Below are 7,429 nucleotides of genomic sequence, written 5' to 3'. Positions count from 1 at the left end.
TAAGCAGTAGCTAAAGCAGACGGTTGATATATCTGTATCCAAATGGAATCTGCTTGAATTGGAAAACAGCCACCGTGGATATCTGTTTAATTTTAAAATTCAGTTCCCCACCTGGGGCCCATATGCTGCTGCTAAAAGTATTGCTGACAGCTTTCATAGAGTAATTAAAAAGACTAACAACAGCCAACAACATTGCAACATGGGATTGCTAAACACCCTTCGGCCTGTAATGTATCAGCTCATTTCTCCCTGCTTCAGACTGGACTTAAACAACCTCTCGTGATGAGTTTTCTTTTCATTTCATATCCAGAGCTGATACTCAGCTCACTTTGCAAAATGGCTTTTGCTCAAAGAGTAAGAATCACACACATCTGAAGTAGAGCCTGCTGTGCTCAAATAAATGCAAAAACACATTAATCCATCATCGGTAACACAGCTGGACAGCATTACTCTGAGAACTATAATGGAGAGCATCTTCCACAGGCTATATTGGTTAGTGCCTTTGGGGAGTCACTGTCAAGAAAAGGAAGACTCCTCAAATCCTGATGAAAGTATTGCTAGAACCTGAATTACATTCTTTGTGAATTCACATTTCAATATAATGGCATTTCAGTATATTGGCTACAGCAAAAATGCATGAATACTCAGGGCTTTTTTTTTTTTTGAGGGTGGGGAGGATAGGTTAAATGATACTACTGCCCCTAAATAAGAATTTCACACTTTCCAGAATTTTGCTTCTATCCTGAAATTTATACTAATACAGTTACTTACATTATCAGCTGTTTTACATTCAGAGATACACATTTTACATTCAGAGAAATAGGGCAGGCAAAATGACCAAGGAACAGAACAAAAAGAATAAAGAAAATACTACTAATAATACGAATAATACGAATAATAATAATAATAATAATAATAATAATAAATAATAATGAAAAGTTGATGACAGATTCCAAACCTCACAATCGTGTTAAAAAGTACGGATTGTAGATGTTGTAATCCCAGGTGACAGCAGGATTGAAGAGAAACAAGTGAAAAAGCTGACACGATTTGAGGATTTAAAGATTGAAATGCAAAGACTCGGTGGTCCCAGTGGTGATCGGCACACTGGATGCAGTGCCTAAAGACCTTGGCCTGCACTTAAACACAATCAGCGCTGACAAAATTACCATCTGCCAGCTACAGAAGGCCACTTTACTGGGATCTGCACGCATTATTCGCTGATACATCACACAATCCTAGACACTTGGGAAGTGTCCGACGTGTGATCCAATACAACAGCCAGCAGAGCGATCTTGTCTGCTGTGTACTCATCTTGTTGTGTTTCAAATAATGATAATCATCATCATCATCATCACCATCTTTATTTGTACCACGCCACCATCTCCCCAAAGGGGACTCGAGGCATCTAACATGAGGCCAAGCCCAAAATTACAGTTAAGCAAAATAAAGTACAAAGAAGCAAAAATAACATCAAAATAAAATACATGAAATAACAAAATAAAATAAACAGTTACTAAATAACATGATAGAGAAATAGGACACAATGAGCGGACCAAATGCACAGGATAAAATTGATAAAACCCTGGATGAGATAAGTAGTGGGAAAATGTGTTTCTGAGAGAGGAGCTCAAAAGGGGCAAACAGTGGGGTTAGACCTTCATTGAGGGCAGGGGGAAAGTCTTCTAGTGTACAATTTCCAATCTCTCTGTGTGCGCACAATTATAGAAATTTGGGGACTAAAGTGGGATAGTGTACTCATTTTGCCTCACTCTCAAAGTTACATTTTGGGGTTGTTTATTCTCTCCTTTGAATAAACTTATTTTGTGAATCTAAGGCACAGTGATGAGGTGGGTGTAGAAAAGAAAAGTACTTTTGTTTTGGAAATGTTGGCTGGTATCCTGAGCTGCTGAGTGGAGTTCTGCTGACAGGTCTCCCACCAGCAAAAAGGAGGCAACTGTCACCATTCCCGCCTTGTTCCTGCTACTGATCAAAGAAAAAAATGTCTAATATATACATTTCTTCTAATAATAACAACTCGCTTTTGCTTATAAAGTGTATTTTTCTTTGGGATAACTTTTTTCTCTTCTTCAAGGAACACCGAAAGTACTTTTGCCACAGTTCTATTTGTTTTATCCATTCATTTAAAGGCAATCAATAAATTAAATAAATAAGCACACACAAGAAAAATTAATTAATGTATTGTCTTCATTAGGCATCACCATGAAAGCCAAATAAGTTAAGAAGCATTTATGGGAGGGAGAAGCAAAAGCATCCTTCTTCGCCTGATGAGGAGATAGAGAAAAAGAATGCAAATTGTGTCTCATCAATACTCTATGCTAAGTTTTGCTTCTGCTATAGAACTATATGCCTTCAAGGTGTCTTTGGTGTAAAGTGAGAGCTCTAAAAGGGGGGAGTGCAAGAGAGTAGTGATGTGACTACTTTTAGATGTTTTTATAATATTTCAAAAAAATAAAGATAATTACATGGAGAAAAAAATGAAAATTTATAATAAAATCTATAATTGTATTCAAATTTCATGAAAAATGTTGATTAGAATTAAAGTTACAACATTTTGAAAGATTTCTTATACATATATTTTCACTTTAAATTGGAATATCAAAAAAATCAAGATCTATGAACCGCACCTATTACATTTTTAGAAACTACATAAAATACCTTTAATTTGGTACCTATCTATGCAAAATATACTTGATAGTTTAGGAGAAAATAAAGTATAAACTTTTAAAGAAAACACAAATTATCATAGTTGTTATATACCTGAAAACATGGTAAATTGTATTTAAGCATATGGAGTTTAGCCTGTAGAGTCTGATTCAGATGTTAGTTTCAGTAGTTTATGTTGTCTTCATGTTGAAAAGGTTGATTAAACATCCACAACGTCAAAACTTGATCACTTCCGTTGTGCTGGCTACTGCTGCTATTGCTATATAAATTGGCAGAGAGGTAGGTCATGCTAGTGTGAACAAATTATCAAATTTAGTTGAGATAGTGCTTGCAGTTCTGGAGGAATTCTAATTTTTGTTTCTCATAGACAACATGGGAATTTGGTTAACCAGTTAAAATTCACGAGTAAATCAGAGGGTTTTTTTACCTGGAAAAAATGGTGTTTGGGGGTTGAACCCATACCCCCCCCCACCCCCCGCCGGTTACAGGCTTGATTCAGATCACCTCCAACCTGTGATCAAATAATATTTCCACTCCACCTAAGCTTCTAGGCTGCTTGAAAGGTGACGTCTTCCTCATATCATTGATGGCCATATGAAGCATCCATCATTTTGAGAAAATATTCTGTACAAAAAAATATGAAACATGCAAACAGTTATTTATTTATTTATGACATATATATGCTGCCCTTCTCACCCTGAAGGGGACTCAGAGTGGCTTACAAGTAATATGTAAATACAATACATTATTACCATAGCATAATATTAGTATTATATATTACTATATTGTAGCATAACATTATACTGTAATATTATTAGCAATATTACATGTAATAAAATATATAATTATAATATAACATTATTATTAGTAGTATTATATTGTATTACATTATAATATTAGTAGTTGGTGCTGGGGGGCTCATAATTATTATTATTATTATTATTATTATTATTATTATTATTATTATTTATACCCCACCTTTCTTCCTGTGTGGACTCAAGGTGGCTAACAATCCCATATTCTAGTCAAAGTTTAAAAAGCACAATAAAAAGTTTAAAAAACAATCAAATAGTACAGTGTGATAAAAAAGGTTAAAAATATAATAAATACACTTAAAATAGCCTTTAAAACTCACCCCACTCCCCAACCCCACTGACATTTCCCCAGCAGCATTCCCCTTATCTTTCCCGAAAGGCCTGCTGGCAGAGGAAGGTCTTTAATTTCTTGTGGAAGGCCAATGTATTCCATTTCTGCAAGATTTCCACCCAGTATCTTCTGACTACCATAAGTCAGTTAAGGAAAGCTATTCATTGTTAGCAAATGTCGGAATTATTTGTGGGAGCCATCAGCAAGCCTTCAATCATAGCTTTCTGAAATATATGGAGATTACTGGTAAAAGCTGTCCTTAAAGTACCAGTTAGCAAACCTGGACCACACTCTTGTGATTGCAAGCATTGCATTACCTGTACTTATTTTAAGACATTTACATTTAGGAGCACAGTGAATGTCCAGAACCTATGTTTTTAAAAACAAAACATCACCTACTGGTCCTACAATTTTATTTACATGATTGAATAGGGATGTATATTTCCAACTCCCTCTCAACAGTAAGTGAGGCTTTGATGAGGAACTGTGATTGTTGAGCCTCACTCAATGGTGGGAGGGGGCTGGAAACATTGTCCTTGTTGTGTCCCAGCTGGCAGCTGAACAGGCCTCCTTCATTCAGTATGGCTGCTGGCTATTAAGATGGACTTAGGGGGTTAAGCCAAGAAACATTCCTTAGTTATTGCCTTAATAACTAAGTAACTGATGTAGAATATCAGCAAAAATTAAACAATCCAACAAAAAAATTATTGGTGTCTTAGTTTTTAGAGGTGTTCCAGGGGTTATTTGAGGCACTTTTTTATGTGTGTCAGGAGTGACTTGAGAAACTGCAAGTGGCTTCTGGTGTGAGAGAATTGGCCGTCTGCAAGGACATTGACCAGAGGACACCTGGATGTTTGACCATCTTGTAGGAGGCTCCTCTCATGTCTGCACATGGAAAGCTGGAGCTGCAGATCCCCAGGTGTTTTGGCCTATAACTCTCAGAAATCCCAGCCAGTTTAGCAGCTGTTAAGAATTCTGGGAGTTCACCCTGCTTCCTGGATTCAAACCGCTGACCTTTTGGTCAGCTGTATTGCTAGCATAACCCATTGTGCCACTGGGAACTCCTGTATTTGGGGCGCTAATTCAGAAACATCAGCTCTAATTTCTCAGATATGGTTATCATGATTTTCTAGGGGCGAGTAGATGAGGACTGGTCTACAGCATATGTTCTGTATCTCAAAAACTAGAGCTGATGGGGGAAATAGTGCCATTTTGAAGGAGCAGGTCAAATATAGGGCTAACATTTGAGAAACCAACATGTGTGTTTTCCAGTGTAATCTACTTAACAGTGTTGACAATAATACTGTTCCCAACTGCCACCTGGCATGCAGTTTCCTTTTGTTTTCAGTAACTGAAAAAGGCAGAAGCTGAAATGGTTTGCTAATTTAAATTCTGTTGATGATCATCATCATCCACATACTTATACACAAAATGTGCATAAAGCAAAGTGAGTGGAACATCATCAAAATTAGATGATGATGAGCTCTGTGGGAATCCCTGAAAAACTGCAGGACATCGTTACACAAAAGCATATATAGATTTTTAAAAAAATAATTAGGTGCAGTTGAAATCTATCTCGCATCATAGCAAAACCCATGCTCTAGGGGGCTAAAGTAGCAAATATCTTTTTAAAAAGAAATAACAGGATTTTGTTTAGGAGGGATAATTACTACTTTTGCCATGGCCTTCAGGCTTCCTTGTTCCCACTGAATGTAGCTGAAATGCTTTCTCTCTCTTCCTCTGCGCGCGTGTGTATGAGAGGGAAGGGGAGAGAATCAAATTGCTTCCATGATTATGGTCTGATGCTCTTGTCCCTGTACTTCATAACTGTAAATTAAGGCAAGAGCTTGAAATCAGTTGTGCAATTCCAGGCTTGAAAATGATGAGTCCTACTGGAGGATTCCAGAATAGGAATCCTCCAACAAGTCCCAGAAGCACTTTATTAGAAATTAAGATTGCTGGCACACTGCACTTACCCCCTAATCCTTACATACCACTTGTCATGTCAGCACTTTTAATCTGTACCCATTACTCTAGCCCGGCCCAGTTTTATTGCGTCCTGGTGGATTGTTTTATTACTTGTTGTTTAATATTGCTTTAACTGTTTTTAATTTGCTTTAGGTTGTGTATTGTTATGTTTGTGTTTTGAGGCCTTGGCCTTTGTAAGCCGCATTGAGTCCTTCGGGAGATGCTAGCGGGGTACAAATAAAGTTAATAATAATACTGGTGCAAAGAGAAGGCATCCTTACCTGCTTCCTTACCTCTCAGGTGCACCTACTTCTTGTTCCCTTTTTAATTCTCCCTGCTATTAGAGCTCTTAAAAGAGGTTTTCGTGATTCAGACAACCCTGCATAGGTTTACTCTTGAATAGACCTGCAAAAGGCTATTAACAATTGGCCAGAGAAGCTGCTGCTGTTTGTTTGTGCCATATTCGCGGCTGCCACTCAGTTGCCTCCCCATTGCATTTCTTAGGCCATCATCTCTTTGACCAAAATTCAACTTAAACTGAATGAAATCACTGAAGGAAATGGACTTTGCTAAATCAACACTTAGCTTGAATGTTCCAGCATTGTTTTCGACAACGTCTAGTCCCTAGTCATATAGGCCCAGTCCCTAGGTCACCAGATAGTACTCTGTTTGACCCTTCATCCACTTCCCTGGCCCTATGGTATGCTGTTTGCACTCTCCCTTGCCCAGCCCTTTTAGTTTGGTCACACCCACTTTAGTAATCTTAGCCATTGGTTAGACCACATCTGGAATATTGTGTCCAATTCTGGGCACCACAATTGAAGCGAGATATTGACAAGCTGGTATGTGTCCAGAGGAGGGCGACTAAAATGATCAAAGGTCTGAAGGACAAGCCCTATGAGGAGTGGCTTAAAGAGCTGGGCATGTTTAGCCTGAAGAAGAGAAGGCTGAGACAAGAAATGATAGCCATATATAAATATGTGAGAGGAAGTCATGAGGACGAGGGAGCAAGCTTGTTTTCTGCTGCCCTGGAGAGTAGGACACGAAACAATGGCTTCAAACTACAAGAAAGGCGATTCCATCTGAACATTAGGAAGAACTTCCTGACTGTGAGAGCCGTTTGGTAGTGGAACTCTCTGCCCTGGAGTGTGGTGGAGGCTCCTTCTTTGGAAGTTTTTAAACAGAGGCAGGATGGCCATTAGGCTTGGGTGGTTTCGGTCGTTAATTTCGTAATTCGTTATTAATTCGTATTTAAATTAGCTTACGATCCAATATTGAGCCATGCAGGAATAGTGTGAGGAGTAATTAAGATTTGAAACAATTTTTCCAATTTATTTCGTAATTATTTCGTAATTATTTAGAAATTATTTCGTAATTATTTCGTAATTATTTTGTAATTATTTTGTAATTATTTTCGCATGTCTGGTGCAAGTTTTATAGTTGTTGTTTGTTTTATCACACCAACAGTCAACAACAGAGAGAGAGGGAAGCTTCAGAAGTTCCTCCTGTCCCATTTGGAGGTTTTTTTTTTAGCATATTGCGCAATCTCGTCCGCCATTAACAAATTGATTTGTAATTTTACAAAATTTCATAAATTTCAAAAAATTTTAAAGGAAAATTTTGGAAT

The sequence above is a fragment of the Anolis sagrei genome, chromosome 1 (assembly GCF_037176765.1).
Source record: "Anolis sagrei isolate rAnoSag1 chromosome 1, rAnoSag1.mat, whole genome shotgun sequence".
Classification (NCBI taxonomy): Eukaryota; Metazoa; Chordata; class Lepidosauria; order Squamata; family Dactyloidae; genus Anolis; species Anolis sagrei.
Note: the sequence above shows the minus strand (reverse complement) of the source record.